Source organism: Ptychodera flava, chromosome 8 (assembly GCF_041260155.1).
Source record: "Ptychodera flava strain L36383 chromosome 8, AS_Pfla_20210202, whole genome shotgun sequence".
NCBI classification, from domain to species: domain Eukaryota; kingdom Metazoa; phylum Hemichordata; class Enteropneusta; family Ptychoderidae; genus Ptychodera; species Ptychodera flava.
The window spans coordinates 4,716,498-4,733,922 of record NC_091935.1 but is presented as its reverse complement, the minus strand read 5'-3'; the positions used below and the strand labels follow the sequence as shown (position 1 = coordinate 4,733,922).

Genomic DNA, 17,425 nt, shown 5'->3' with positions numbered 1-17,425 from the left:
TGCTCGCGTACATCTGATATGCTGCAAAGTTTGTCACTGATTGATGCAAAGTCGTTGGTCATCAAAGGATTGCCGTGTGGAGATATCGAATTCATTAAATCTGTACATACCACTGTTGAGAAAAGTGTACCTGATAAGGTAACGCATATATCCCTTGGACCTTAGCAATCTTCAAAATATGGAATTATGTCCTCTAAACACTCCACCCTAACAGCTAAGAATCAAAAGCACACGAGCGACTTTAATATTCCTGACTTAAAACTCGACATCGTCAGTTTGTATCGTGAGCTTCAAGAAGAATTTTCAACTCACGATCAACGATTCCTCATGGATGCACATATTAAATGCACTTCAAATATTGAAGACGACATTCGATATGTACTAGATGCTCAAACGGTTGTTATATCATCAGATAGGCTATGTGATGACATCGAAATATCAGAAAATATTGAAAAGCTAGTCAGTGACGGGATCATCATACAGAGAGTAAAATTGTTTGGTAGAAAAGTGGCCATACAAGGCACGTATGCCGATGAAACAAATAAATTGTCTAAGGTCATTGAAGTGGAATTTACTTTGAAAAGCAAGTCCTATATTAACTTCCGATTTGATAATTCTACAGCAAGCCGTTCCATACTGCATGACGGCAATGCCGTGATGTACATGAAACTGTTTAACAGTTTGCAGGCAATCGCTGAACATAAGTCTCTTTGTATCGACCTTGATGTCAATTTGTGCGACTGAATTTCAGACGTTTTATTCATGCGAGTTTACAATTGAAAATATCGCCGACTGTATTTCAGCATTGCGCTGCCTGACAAGAGTTAGCATTGTAGGTGGAAAGATCACTGCTACTGATAGCTCTACAGAAAAGTGGACAGACTTATGTTGTAAAGAGTCACTACAGATGTTGACGTTCAAAGGCTGTGATTTGAATAGTAGCAGTCAGTCTATGATTGACAGTTTCAATATGGCAGATGAACGCAGACGTAACCAGCTGAGTATAATATGATTCACTTAGTATGGAAAACATGAGTTTGATGAAAGACGCGTTATTGTCTGAAAACTTTGACTTAAATGATATGTCTGGGCCAGTCTCACGAGGAGACATTGTTTTCAGTCTGAAAGGCAAATAATAATAATAATAATAATTTATTTATAAAGCGTCAATATCCACAACAAGTGATCAAGGACGCTGTGAGAAATTTACATATCACAAAAAGCAATTAAAACAGTAATAAAAAAAACTACAATAAAACCATCTAAAACCAAAGTCTAAAAAGCAAATTTAAAAGGAAAGTTTTAACATTAGTTTTAAAAATGACAGGCTAGGAGAACGCCGAATATCTAATGGAAGACTGTTCCAGAGTATGGGAGCTGCCACACTAACGAACGATCTCCATACTTCTTTGTGCGCGATCGAACCGGACGAAGTCTGAACTGGTCAGCTGACCTCAAGTTACGACATGGAACATAGAGTGATATCATATTTGAAAGATAACTGGGAGCAAGCCGTGAATACACTTAAAAGTCAGGACTAACATCTTAAATACAATGCGCTGTGTCACCGGTAACCAATGCAACTGGTACAAATCTATCAGTATTTCTGCCTTCTCATGCGCAAAGTAACATACACTAAAGGAAACCAGCTCTAAACATCCATCATATTTGGTTGTTTTAGTTTGGTGTATTTGTGTGTTTTGTAAGTGTTTTCTATGTTTCGCTGTTTGATGTATAGAACTGATCAGTCACGGCAAGACACAGTTGTAATCTGAATGTCAGTGCAGCTTTTATTCCAGAGTTGAGAGACTGTATAAGGCTACGATCACTTTAACTTCATTTGTTTCGAATATTTGCCATACTTTCATCATAAATCGCCTTTCATTTATCTTCGGTGGATAAATTGTGTGCAATATTAGATAGATTATAAGTATCATTGTGTTTTCCCATTTGAAGGTTTTTCTTTCACTCGGAAAGCTTAGATGTCTTATTTTGTTGAACTGAGAGTTCAATATGTGTTTGTATTGTCTTTACTAGATTGAAAGGTAGATATATGTAGTCGTCAACATGTTTTACATAGTACGTTGCTGTTATAAGGTTGCATTTTTCTCTGTTGTTTGTTCTAAGTGATCAATTTAAATTTGTGTGGTTTCTCTGGTTGACGAGTTATTTTGATGCTTCCGTATTATGAATCATTAGAGTCCAGAACTGCCGTTCAACGTCCTTTATCTAACGGTTTGATTGGGATCCCGCCGTTTTCTCTATAGTGTTTTAATGTATTCTATTCTGTGTTTTAGAACGAGAAATTGATTGGCATAGATTTGAGGTTGCAGTTGGTATCGATGTTCAATATGATTTTTCTCGTATACTGCGACATTTTTTGTTGACATGATGTAGGTGTTTTCAGTTTATATTGGCCTCCTATATTAACTTACTAATTTTGTTTTTTTGGAATTGTAGTGTGTTATGTTTTGCTTGCTGAGACACAGTGTTGATACTGTAACTCACCTTTTTGAGTATGTGTTGTCCTTTAAAAATGGCCGTTTTGTATATTATTGTTTTGTTAGGCTTGTGACAGCCAGTATGTACAAAGTTGTTCACAACACAACAGTCAGTATGTGGGAGTGCTGTAAGGCACAATAAATAACATAATTTGCAAACAAAAATAGGAACCAGTAAACTGTTACTGTTTATGGTGATTAATACATCAACCATCTATATATTTCACGCAAATAAGCAAACCTAAAAACCCAATGCTGTAGTTTTGAGAGATTGTTAAGATGAAAAATAATCGCAATCATACCAATCCATAATCCAATAACACTAGGTCAAAATTTGTAAGACAATAGTTGTAAACATAGAACACAAAACAGCACAGAACAGACAGTAATGTGGACCTCTGGCCAAAAGACCAAGAAGTGATGTCAGGTGTTTCGAAAATAGTAAGCGCATCCTGCCCCACATGTGGCACCCGCCATATATCAATCTGTAAGTCAGATAGGTAGTGGTCACTAACTAAGGCCCAATGTCACCGATGCCATCAGTGATCATGTCACCGATGCCATCAGTGATCATTTGTCGAAGAGAGATATTGTATTTATCTACCAGCTTGCGATACCTGCCAAAAAAGCGTTTGAATGTAGAGACAAGTCTTGCTCTGGTGTAACCTTGATTTAACAGTTTGAAAGAGAGATGGCCATGTCTCTCTACAAAATCACCATATGAACTGCATGCTCTTGCATATCGTATAAGCTGGGAAATGTATACCCCATAAGCAGGTGAGAGTGGAATATTACTGATGAGGTGTGGAAAATTAATTATACTAAAGTTGAAATCATCTCTCTTGTCTATAGCCTAGTAGAAAGGTGACCATTGGAGTCAAATTCAAGTAAAATGTCCAGATATGAAGCAGAAGAGGCCGTTTCTGTAGTTTCTTTAATCTCCAATTCTGGAGGATAAATCATAGCGAGATATTTACTGAATTCAGAGTTATTCAATGAAATAACATCGTCTATGTATCTAAATGTTAGGTTGAAAGTACGAGCTACAGAGACCTTTTTCTGCTTGATAAGGTTCTGGATAAATTCTGCCTCGTATGAGAACAGAAATAAGTCGGCAAGTAAGGGAGCACAGTTAGTGCCCATGGGAATTCCTATACACTGTTGGAAAATGTGTCCTCCAAATTCAACAAATATGTTGTCAATGAGGAAATCAAGCATACTGATAATGTCTTTCTCGGTATAAAACACTTTAGCATTAGTTTATTTTAACAAAATATGTAGAATTATACCCTAATACCACATATTTGTAACGGCGTGAACCGTTTTTGTAGAAAAATGCTTGGTTGATGATGTTTTTCAAGCGTTCTTTCAATTTATCATGTGGTATTGTGGTATACAATGTGGAAAAATCGAAAGTTTTAATAGATGTTATTTTTGAAACAGATCTTGATTTCAAATTTTCCAAGAGTTCCTTCGAATTTTTTAATATCCACATTTGATTTATACCACTCCGAGAAAAGACAACATCACAGTATGATTGAAGTCCCCGTTTAACAGTACAAAGAACAGAAGTCAGTATCTTCCATTACTATCTTAATTGTATATAGAACCTCTTGATACGTTGTATCGATAGTGATTCGATTCAGACATATGCACATACTTACCAGTGATATTGTAGCATCCAGGGTGAATTTGACAGCTACATTTCCAGCCAAATTGACCTGTTCTGAACCACTTATAACCTAAGTGTAACAGAGTAATCTAGAACTGGAAGCTGTAATTGTCTCAGCATAACGATATCCAGCACAAAGGAAAAACTGATCGTTAAGACAACTAGATATTCTACTAATGCATGTCTGATCCACCTCACTTACATGGTAAGTCTAATATGGATGTGGGAAAAATACTAATTTGTCTCTTAGCTCTGCAAAACATCATTTAATGAGTTCGACCATGAAAATGTTTTTAAAAAAAGATACCTACTTGGCACAGACAATATAAGTGTGAACGCCCAAGTAAGAAATCTGAAAGTTCTGAGTGGTGTCATACATTTGGTTTTGAGAAACACGAACACTGGATCGCTATAATTACCATGTATAGTTATATTTAATTTTATAGCAGTCGCAACCGTTCAATTAATATGAGTTACTCAACCAAAGTTATTTCAAATTACTTAAAAATTAATCACACAACGTTACACATACAAAGCAATGCCTACTTCAAGAGCATATCTATTGCATATACATGAATAGGAAAGACAAAAATATATAAACATCTTTCAACATTTTGGACGGTGATATTATTGAAAGTGGTTTTTATTCACTTTTTCTGGGCTTCAAATGGTGTCTGATAATGGCAATAATACCAAAACTACTGGTAAGTTTATTAATATAGATATACAGGAAAAAAAAAAAAAAAGTGAACACACTATTATAAAACTAAGACATCCTACTATTCACAACATCAAATATTCAAAGAAAGTATGTGGGAAGTTTAAAAAGAGGGTCAAAGACAACTATGCTCTTTACCTTAACTCAATTGCAGATGATATACCAACCAATCCTAAGCGTTTTGGACATTGCTGCAGTCACGTAAGCGTATAAAAGGTTTTCCATCTGTTCTTACGTACAATAATGATTTAAAGGCGAGCTCTGATTTTGAAAAGGCCAATTTGTTTTGTAAATTTTTCAATTCAGTTTTCAATAACAATATTGCTGCTGATATTCCAGATGTTGCTTCTATAATTGACGACCAATTTTCTATTGATATTGATGTCGATAGTGTCAGGAAAGAGTTGCTTTGCATTAGCACCAGCAAAGCTATAGGAAGTGATGGCATTCCTAATATGTTTTTGAGGGAATGTGCAAATGAACTTGCTATACCAATTACCATCTTATTCAATAGGTCTATTAAAGAGGGGATTTTTCCTGATATCTGGAAACGTGCAAACATTATCCCTATTTTCAAATTAGGAAGTCGTTCAAAAGTTGAACATTACCGGCCGATTTCCATTTTACCAAGTCTGTCTAAAATCTTTGAAAAGATAGTTCACAGACAACTCTCACATCATGTTTCCCATTCCATATCTACTAATCAGCATGGCTTTGTTTCAGGTAGATCTTGTATCACTAATTTATCTATTCTTATGAAAGATCTCCTCTTAGCAGTTAACAGCAAATCACAATGTGATATCATTTATACCGATTTTGCTAAAGCATTCGATAGTATAAATCATAAACTTTTACTTCATAAGTTGACTTCTTTTGGTGTCCAGGGCACTTATCTGAAATGGTTTAATTCATATCTGATAACAGGCTACACAGAGTGATTATAAAAAATGCTTTTTCTGAGTGGACTCCCGTCCTTTCGGGCGTTCCTCAGGGTTCTCACCTTGGTCCACTTTTATTTATTCTTTTCATTAATGACATCTCTGATAATCTTGTGTCGGATTCGTTACTTTTTGCCGATGACATGAAGATTTATCGTATCATTGATTCGGATAATGACTCTTTATTGCTGCAATCTGATATCGATAGAATTGTCAGCTGGTCCGACACTTGGTTATTGAATCTTAATCCTACTAAATGTAAAGTTCTTACTGTTTCATTGAAAAGAAATGTTCATATTTCCCTTACAAACTCGACACTCATGCATTGAGTAGAGTCAGTAGCATGAGAGATCTCGGTGTTATTATTGACCAAAGATTATATTTTTGTGACCATGTAAATAACATGATTCAAGGTGCTAGAAAAGCTCTCGGTTTTATTATGAGGAATAGCCATTGTATTAACAGTGTGCACGTTTTAAAATTATTGTACTTTACCTTGGTAAGGTCTAAGCTTGAATATGCTTCTGTTATTTGGAACAGTATTAGTAAACACCAGTCTGATAGAATTGAAAGAGTACAGCATAAATTTTTAACATTTCTTCATAAAAGAATTACTGGTTTTTACAGTGATGACATTGACTCGTTGTGCAATATTTACAATTTACAGTCATTAAAATCAAGGAGGACTATATTTGATCATATATTTTTATACAAATGCATAAATGCAAAGTTTAATGTTAATGCTTTAGCTTCATTTTTTAGTCTTCATGTACCAAGGTTTTCAACTCGGCGTACTACTTTGTTTCATGTGCCATTTGGTAGAGTTAATTGTGTTCGTGACTCTCTTTTTAGTAGAATTCCGAGACAATTTAATTTGCTTTTAAACGAATACAATGACATTGATCCTTTTTCTGTAAATTTAAATGGTTTTAAAAATGTTTTAAAACATTATTTTTTCAGTATTTGTTAATGTTTGTTCGTCTTGTCTTCTTGCTTTAACTCTGTATCTGTATTTTTACTAACAGTCTTCCATAAATGGCCTCGGCTGTGGAAGTCATTATTAATAAAAAAAAAAAAATAAAAAAAGTTAAAGTGGACAACTGAACCTGTAAAAGTACTCGGGGTATATGTTGGGTACAATAAACAGAAATGCGATGAGTTAAATTGGCAGCCAAAGCTCGAAAAATTAAAGTTACAACTAAGATTCAATAAATGTGTGTGCTTCGACTTTACCTCTTCTTTAGTTTTACTCATGATATTGTGTATTTTGTATTATGTAAATGTGTTTATAAATGATGAGAATCGACACAAGAGTTCGAAACTGCTAGGTTGGGTTACAGCAATGGTTACTACGATATGATTTCATATATTGTTCAAAACTTGAGTGAATAATGTAATACCGTAGAACAGTTAAAAATTTCATTTCTTGACTTTAAATATCTTTAATCATTATTTTCACACAAATCGATCTCTTTTTATTAGAAGTTACATTAGAAGAAACAATATTTGTCTTCCTTTCCTTACCTTGCCATATCCTGGGTCAGCCAAGCATAGAGTAGTTTGTTAAATATAGCATCCTTTCTTCACTAGACTTAACTAAGAATGTTTTTTATTGAAAATTCGTATTACAATGGGACAATGTTGTATCATCATCACATATTGATTCCTCGTACAATTATTCAGGAATATTAGAGAGCACTTTGAATACCTGGAAAATGAGAAACTTAACTCCACATGGTAAAGTTTTAATTACGAAGAGTCTTGGTTTATCTAATCTTTTATACTTAGCAGCAGTATTAGATGTTCCTCCAAAAGTTGTCAAAAAAGTTGACCAATTAGTTTTTGATTTCATAGATTGTTCCAAATATAAAATAAAAAAGGGCGTTTTATTGTCACCTATAGAAAAGGGAGGGTTAAATATTCCAAGCTTCTACGAGCTTACACTTGCTTTAAAATTTACGTGGTTTAGAAAATTTTTTATGACAACAAGGCAGCATGGAAAATATTGTTTCCTTCTTTTTACAACCAAATTGCAATGAGAGTATATTGAGATCATCATTGATCCAAATAATTTGCCTCATGAGATCACTAACATGTTGTCTGGGTTTTATACCGATTGTCTGAAAGTATGGTTTAACATGAGATCGAAATGCAAAAGAGATAACAAAAAGACATTGTTGTGGAATTCCTTATACAGACTTTTTGTACCAGTAGTAGATCAAATATTGCATACTTTTATTTTTAGTAAGGGAAGTGAAGAAATCGACATTTGAAAACTTTCAACAAAAATTGTCTATAAATTGTTGTTAGAAGACTTCTTAACGAATACAAATGCAATTCGGATGTGGAATAGAGAGTGTAAATGTATATTTACCGAAAGAAATGTATGGCTGTTAGCGAAAAAAGTCATACCCGAGACAAAGTTACATAGCTTTCACTTGAAATTTACCATTATGACGAGTACCAACAAATTTCAGATTATTTCAAAGGAAAAAAATGAAGCTCCATTGTGTACGTATTGTCGTGAAGTAGATACACTAAGACAGAGATTTTGGGATTGTATTGTGACCAGAAATATTTGGGAGATGACAGAAAATATAGTAAGTGATGTTGTAGAAAGTAGGGTTACTCTAGAGTTTGAAACTGTTCTAGGAGGAATAACTTTGAAAACGAAGAAAATTGAAAAAATTGTAAATTTTATTATTTTGGTTGCAAAATGGTTATTTATAAGTATCATGTCAGTAATATTCACAGAACCTTTTCTTCGTATGAGCTGTATCTGAGAGCGCAAGCTCAAAAAATTGATATTCTACTTAGTATTTTTCAAAGAATGTAATTTGTCATTATGAAATGTCAAGACTTATGAAAGACGAAATAGATATACATTTAAATTAAAAAAAATATAGGTTTGCCGATACCAGTGACATAGTAACGTCAGCGTTCCTGTTTGTTTGTGATAATGACAGCTGTTGTTACACAATGGTATCAAAACAGTTCAGGCGATATTTTCTAGAAGTTACATTAAAAACATATAGTTATATAGTTAACTGTTTCCATTTTAATTTGAGTATTTCCAGTCGAAATTGAGCCTTTTCATTGTTTTGGCAAAATTTGTTAACAGACGCTGTATTTCAAGTGCATTGATCAATTTTGTTGTGTGCGGAAAGCAGTTGCACACATTTATATTTATGACTTGAAAATTCGAGCAATTATATTTCATTCTATGAGGTCAGAGGTCGAATATTCACTGACAAGTATTTAGTCTCCATACACATGGGGATGACTGACTTGAACATTCAAGCGAATGGATGTGTCGTGATATGTGGCTTTGAAATTCAAGTAAGGACAGTCCACTCTCTGAGTTGGCTTGAACATTCAAGCGAGTCTGATGTATGGCTTTAAAATTCAAGTAAGTACAGTCCACTCAGTGAGTTAGCTTAAACATTCAAGTGAGTGTATGTATTGCGATATGTAGTTTTGACATTAAAGTAAGTACATTCCACTCTGTTGGGTCGGAGGCTTGAACATTCAAGTCTTGAACATTGAAGAGCGACTTTAAAATCCAAGTTCAATTAATTATACTCATTAGATTTAATGCTATAAAATTAAAGTCACTATCTTCATGGCAATACTCATAGAGATCTGAGTCTTCAACATTCTGGTGATCAGAATTAATTTTGATAAGAGACTATAAAATAAGTCTACAAAAAGATGATCTTTGCCTGTAAAAACACAACTACCGAGATTTGTATCGCCATCTATATGAAATGAAGGGACACTCCTCTTTTTTATCAATAAAACAAATGTTCACGTTCTAAGTACAATTACACATCTTTAGTAGATATAATATATTCAATAACATTAAATCTTAAAAAACGACGTACAACTGATGTAACCAATGTAATTAACTTATTTCATTTGAAATAATCTGTCAAATGAAATTTATTAAATATTAACCATCGTTGTTGCCTAAAATACTGGAATAGGGTCTGGCTGAATTTAACAACAGCAAATGAAAGGCTTTTGAAAAGAGATTATTTGACGAAACAAGTCATATAATATGGAGAACACAAAATCGATTGTTTGCATCTTTGAACATCTATTTAATTTCATCACAACTCAGCCTCTTACCCGAGGTGCATCTTCCCAGCAAATGCTATAAGAAGACATGCATATCCGTTTTCCAGTGTTTGTAGTAGACGTACCGTATTGTCTCGTTCGCGATATCATACGCTGGTACGTCCAAAAATGATGCGATCGGAAGGAAGAGGTCACCTTATTCATTACGTGAGGTCATGATATTGGTTGAGTAATTCCCTTCTTACTTGTCAAGGCACTTGAAAGGAACTTTGGTATGTGTATTATATCAGAATATTTGGCGACATGTTTGAAGTACTTAAACAATTCATTCTGAACGCCACCAGAACATTTCAAATTTGTTACGATGTTAGCAGTTTTGAACAGCATATTACATAATAATATAATAGACACATCCGATAATGATCTCCTAAGGTTAATCAGCGTTGACATGTCAGTGAGATATTGTTCGTTTTATTTCTTCTTAAGCGTACGATGGTATTCTGCCACATTTTGTAAAGTTAAATGTAGAAATGACATGTACAATAGGCAAAGTACACACATCTCCATGTTGTTTCCATATTCCATGCAGTTGATCAATATATGACGGACATGTGATATCTGCTCCTTGAAGAACCTGAACCTTCCCAACAACTAGCTTCCTTTTGACAAATGCTGCAACCATGACATCGTGTTCAGTTGGAAACCCTTGTCTGTTGTCTTTTGTGTTTATTTTTTTATTTCCTTGTGTATTTCCCTGTGAATAAAAAATTTTCCTTGCTTAGATAGCTTACCAAATGCTTGCCGTTTAATGAGTGCCAATTAAGGCAGAATAATAATAAATATATCTGAATATTAGCAATTATCATTAATGTTAATAAGGGGGAGGGGTGTGACAGTGATGTCTTCGCTAGGTTACTGGCTGCTTTACTTTGAGCTTGAATCCGATCAAAAGTCTACAAAAACTGACATCATGGCACTTTGCCTTATCACTTTTGGAGAACTCTGTTAAGTATATTTGAGTCACTATGGGAAGTCAAACTGACAAGAGGCACGACCACGTTATTCCTCTGGGCAAGTATAAAAATGAATAAAGCGGCCTAGTGCATTAACTGTTTTCACAGGCACAGCAGCTATGATGGATTTTGTTCCAGGCCTGTGTGTGTGTTTGATAAATTTGGTGCTCAATCTTTTGTTGAAAAAATTGCTGACGAAAATTTATTGTGTATATACCACACGTAATTGTATGAGACAAAGTGGAAACAAAATCACTGACGATTTATATTAAATTTGTACATTCATAAAACATGGGTCACCTAAGTTACAATTATCATTTAACTTGATAGGTTTAATTCAAACTGGCTGATTTGTAATGATTACTTTATTGACAAACACGGTTCAAAAGTTGGTGAATTAGTAGTATCTGAATGTACTCTGTCACATTATGACTTGTTAAAATTAATTTAAGATAAACAGTAAACCAAATTACCTCAGAACACACTCTCTCTTTCTGTAGCAGGTCTGCCATAGCAGCCATTTCTTCATCTGTTGTTGCAGGTGATTCTTGTTCCACTTGCTGATATTTCTGAAGTACTGCAAATCGCTATGCATATCACCTGGTTGTACGCATGTGGATCTTTCAATTTCATCAGAAGCTGTTCCCAGGACAATTGTTGAGTAGTTGTCAAATATTGGCTTGATTCCTCAATGCTCTTTTGTAATAATTCCATTTCTTCCAGTCAAATACTGGCTTCACAAATCCTGGACTGCCGGATGGCACCATGATTTCCCCCAGCTGGTCCCTTTTGAATAACTCAAAACCACCCTCTGGGTTCCAAGAGCAAATATTCCCGTCTGACCATAATCTGTACTTCATCAGGACACTGCAATTTTCCTTAGTAAACCTATGAAAGACAGTATAATACAATGTGTATGATACTAGAAAATCACATGGAAATTCTATGGTTGATTGTCCTAAATGTGTTTGGTAGATCGATCGACAAAGACGGAGGCTGAGTCAGACCATTTCAATCGACAAGGTATGAACATACAATAACATAATAAGGTAGGTTAGTTTATACAATCAGAAAGTTTACCTTCTTATTTACATTCTTTAAAGCCTACACCTGCCTTTTGTCTAAGATTGACCGTGGTTCTTCGTAAGCGTATGGTGGTTTTTCGACCGCATACACTTTCCGATACATCGAAATATGTTTACGAACTTAAAGTATACATATTTATGATTGTCTCTTTATCCGGTCGAGTTGATTGAAATCTGAGAATTTTCGATGCAATATCAGTCGGAAGTTAGAGCTATAATAGAACTATTTTCAATTATTTTTTCGAAGAAATTGAGATTGTAGAATCAACAGGGGTGTCCAATGGATCTGATTTTTACCGTCAGTCATTCATTTTGAATGAAATCATGCAAACAAAATCACATGCAGTTACTACTACGGTCCTATACATGCAATGAATTGAACAAATCACTGCCATTGTCTTACATCACTTTTATACTCACGAAAAATTGTTTGCCATGCATACTCAAAGGAAGTACCATCTCTTTATGTAAATGCGTGAACGGGTGTGAGGGAATGGCAAGTGTCTATTGTTCACGTTGTTATCGTTCTTGGCCATCATAAATGATTGATATGGAGAGAACTTTGAACGATGGAATCAACGCCGAGCAAACCCTCTCAGGGATCAAATAAAACTTGCATTTCATGCGAAATATATTAATTAATACTAAAATCAGATCACAGATTGGCCAATTTTGACAAACTTCTTCATAAACACGTCTCAGAAAATCGGAGAAAGGACAGTGATTAACTATTGGTGAAGTTCTCAGACGTTGAATCAAAGAAAATACTTGACAAATACACTGCATTAATGAGATTGGGCAGAGGATACATACGGTTATTTTTGTTACATTTCGATGGTTTTAATGTTTGTCGATGTCAGTTCCAGTGACTTTGTCTGACACTAGTATTACGAGTCAAGGCCAGCCATCTGTCGAAGCTATCGTTGTACACATGCATCGTATGCACGGTTACACGTTGGGTCGATACACAGCGGCTGCCGTGGCATGCATTTTCTATGCATGCCACGGCGGCGCTGTGTATCGAACCACACGTAACCGTGATCGTATGCCTATGAATAAGACTCCTTAGCAAGTTATGAAATATCTATCGGCTGTCCGCGAGACACCATAAAATTTGATGAATCGAGGATAGATTATCGACCTCATCTCTTTTACGAGAAAGGGGAAGACCAATTTTAAAGTATTTTAGGCCAAGGTCCCGCATAAATTTTATTTCCATGGAAAAGTACACTTTAGCTGGCATGTGAGCTTATCAACGCTCACAGTCACAAAGTCATTTCGAAAAGCGGCTACATTTTACCATCATGTTAAATTCCATGATTAGCCAATCACTCATCGGATTACGTCCCGGAGAACGTCATGTCACTGATACTGATAGCATTGCAGTCACTGCACTCACCAGCAGTGTTTGAATGATTCTGCTATTTTTGGGGATCATGCATGCTTCGTTAATGTCGTGATTTTTAATGGGGAAGTTGAACATGCTTCTAGATTCTCAAGAAATATCTCGAAAATAAGGGTATCAAGCAAAGCTAGAAACTAGCTTTGGCCTCCACCATTGCGGTGGGAAGCGTATAAGCCTAACGCCTGTAACACACAGCCCTGCCTCGCAGAGCTGAGCTAGAACCGAGGTAAGGTTCATTTCGACTGTCCCTTAATTGATTTCCTTCATATCACACTGGTGTTGATTTTTGTTGACTTGCATTTACCGAAACAAATTAGATTTCTAATGTCTTGAAATAAGTGTAATATGTGGGGCTCACGTTGTCCGTGGCAGTCTGAAGTGGTAGGCGATATGTCCATGATTAGGCCTGTGCGATTACATTAGCTGTTTGAGATTATGACAGAAAACGATTTGTAATGCTGTTGATTACTTATGTTACAAACGATAGCCATCTACCGTAAAATATATACAAGTCCAGTGTTTTGTAAAAACAACTCTTTCACGGCTAACATATTGCTATGCAATGTGATGTAGAAGGTCGTCTACTCCACGTTTATTGACGTCTTGACGATTTTCGTTAGAGCAGTATAACAGTTGGCAATCTCATTTGACAGTGAAAAGGCTGAGACAAGCATTTTGTCGGGTTTATACGATTGAAAAACACCTCGTCTAGAGTACTTGGAATCTGAATTTTTCCTATGGATATCGAAGACCTCACTTTGGATAACAACAAGTGCAATAGAAGGAATTATTTCCAAAGAGGCCAGATTTCAAATAGGATAAATACGGAAGACTGAAAATTTCTTTCTAGTCAATGTACATTTCAAACTACGAATGTCTAAGGAAATTAACTTACCTGTTTCTCTTTTAGCAGGGTCCGAGTCACATTCTGCTGCTTGAGATATTTTTGGGCACATTACTGCTGTACTGACGAAATACTTCGTTCTGATTACGTGGACTGATAATTTTCACCGGAAATAATACGCGATTCCAATGATCCGTTGCATGACAGCACATTGTCCAAATATGTTTTCTATATTCAAGTTCGGAGTTTCATTGCAGCCCATATATTTCTTTTTCCTGGGCGAAAAACTGGCAGATTCTGTTACGATGTTGACGAAATGTAGTCAAGGGTCAAATGTCTTACTATGGGTCGTTCGCTGCATCACCAACGGATTTTGGCGCTCATAACGTTGATTTGAATAGGAACACCATATATGGCCCAGAGTTATGCAACCCACAAGATATGATAATTGAGGTTGTATGCTACTGTTGTGTTTATCTCAACCTCAATCTTTTCGCTCAGAAAACAAAATACAATCCCACCAGAGGAACTTTGAATATACGATCTACGGAGAAATTTCAATCCAAGCACGATTTTACACATTTTAAAATAGGGAAGGTGCTTTGGCGGAAGTTGGCGAACTAGAGAGATTTTGTCAACCTAAACATTTTCATAGTGAGCGTATTCGTAGCTTGCCGATCAACAACGGCAAAATTTTATTGAGTCAGACTGAACCCTTCTATTGATAAAATTTCTTTTATTCTATGTGCTGATGGTCCTCGCAGCGTAAATTGTTGCCTTCAACACGATTGGAACTAATTTGGGATAATTGGAATTTCATATTTTTCAAATTTCTCAAAAGTGTTAGGTGCCGTATAGCTGAACGTTACAATATTGCAAATTACTCATAAAAAACAAGTGTGTAATCTAAAAAGAAAAGCAGATTAGATTATATTTGTAGGTTAAATCGGCATTACTTCAACATCCAATTATCCCAAATTAGTTCCAATCAGTTTCTTGGTAGTCCAAGTCGATCAAAGGTCAAACCTTTGTAGCAGATAAAGCATCGGCCTTCGAATTGGTATCCAGGCAACGGTGCGAGAACCGGTACTATCTGCAATTACATTGGTTGAGTGACAAGGCTTTGGAGGGAGGTGCAGCCGGTTTACAGTCTTGCCAAACAAAATTAGTCTCCACTGCCAACAACTGGAACAAAAATGGGATCCCTCAAGACAGAAACCTTCGCTGTAAAATACCATTGTTATTTTCATCGGTATGTATTTCGTTCGCCGTTCAACGGTTTTCTTGCCGTGCTCTACCGAGGACAGAGATCAGATTGAACTTGAACAATGAATGGAAGTTTCACTTGAGCCAGATAACATTGATGAGATCGAATCTACTGGAAACGATTTCTCTGCTGCCAAGAGAGGCACACAGTCCATGTAGCCGACAATGAGATGCAAATGATATGCGGTTAAGGTCTCCTCAACTAACTTTCAGCTGGTTTTTCACTTTCTACTATTTTTGTAGTATTTTATACAAAGGCACAGACTTATTCTACCTGCAACTTAAAACTGATAGTGATTTTGTAACTCATTCTTTACCATTTTCATAGTTTTTGGTAGCCGGTAACAGACACTTCGTGTTCGTGTCGGCTACATGGACGATCTGCCCAAAGAGACGGACTTTAAAACGACCCGAGAGTTTGGGCTTCTGCAAAGTGGCATGTGGCACTAAAAACCGAACTATCCAGATGTACGATACTTTGATTGATTCACATTCTCGCTGACGACGACGCATATGGTATTTTATACCTCCATGGGTACTTGTAGTAGTACACGTCAGCAGTAATAGGATTATTCTTAACCGGAGGATGATTCTAGATCACCGAGACAATCATCAGCCAATAATTCTCCGCAGAGGTCAATTACTAGCAAATTCACGGTATACGTCACCCTATTTACGGACAGGGACACTGGGATGATAAACATTAAATGTGAATTATCGTGTGGACACTCAAGGAAGCTTGCCGATTTGATAACACATCTAGATAATTCATGCTCTTTTATAACGTGATGGGAGAGAATACAAACCCACGGTATGAGAGAAAATGGCGCAAAAATTATCAGTTATGACGGTGAGTAATGACGAATTAACAAATTTCACTGATATGTAGAGGAATTGATTTCGAGCTCTTGCAACGGAACGATTTACAGTGTATTAGTACCTAGTGTTTATCAGCATTTTGATAGAATGGTGATGCTTTTTGGGTTTTGTTACGTTGTTTTTTAAATGTTCGTTTGATCGTCTTCGTCAATTTTGATTTGCGAATTGGCCGAGGACGCCTTTCGATCCTCGATGTCGCCTCATGTCGCTTGGATCAACTTCAAGTTGCAAAGACGTACAAGGGCTTGACCTACGTTAATCAAACGCAAAGTTCTCTGACCTGTGGCATCATGCCGACCGGATGAGATACAATCTTACCAGATGGCGGAAAGCGTTATGTAACAGTAATTTTCAGTAAGGCCAGTCAGCCTATTCTAAGGTGTGGTCCCAGCCCTCAACTGTTGATTAAGCCCACTCGTTGACTCAGGAATTTTGTTTGTACCAAGGCAAAATCAGCTCAACCGAGGGCTGACGAGAGTTTACGCTCGGCACTCTGTGTTCAAGATTGACATAACATTACGTTGCATAACACTGGTCCATTTTCAGCTATCTTGTTCAGACAATCTGTCATTGTATCTACATATTACCCACCGGGAAAAAATGTGCGTAATCCCAACATTTATTTAAAAATTTGTATTTTCTTCCCATAACAATGTCTCTTTCGGTTTATGAAAACCAGTGCAGCTGATTTTGATTCGCCCAGACTAACTGTGTGTATTGCATACATACGTCTGTGTGATGTAGTCGGATACCATTACAAAGTTATCGCTTCAATAAACAAAGTCGAGTAGAGTTTTTAAATGAATGGAAGTAGTATCTTGTGTCTCAATCTTGGACACAGGATGCCAATCGTGATGGGGTCTCATTTAAAACACTTAATTGGTAGGATCGGTTTGTCTTTATACAAGCTGATTTTCTGATTGCATAACAGTGCGATTGTAATTTGTCTTAGCTGAATGAAGGATAAACCGTGACAGAAATCATAGGTCGTATGACAGAAAATTACCACCTGTAGGCCTATCGG

The 17,425-nt window shown here is 36.0% G+C and overlaps 1 long non-coding RNA gene across 1 annotated transcript; it reads right to left on the bottom strand.

The window, feature by feature from the left end:
• Nucleotides 1-10,223: 10,223 nt before the first annotated feature.
• On the bottom strand, nt 10,224-15,137 carry LOC139138250 (uncharacterized). The gene is made up of 3 exons (XR_011553565.1): nt 14,308-15,137; nt 11,396-11,810; nt 10,224-10,663 (listed from the first exon to the last, which is right to left on the bottom strand). It is a non-coding gene; the product is annotated as an uncharacterized lncRNA (long non-coding RNA).
• Nucleotides 15,138-17,425: the final 2,288 nt, after the last annotated feature.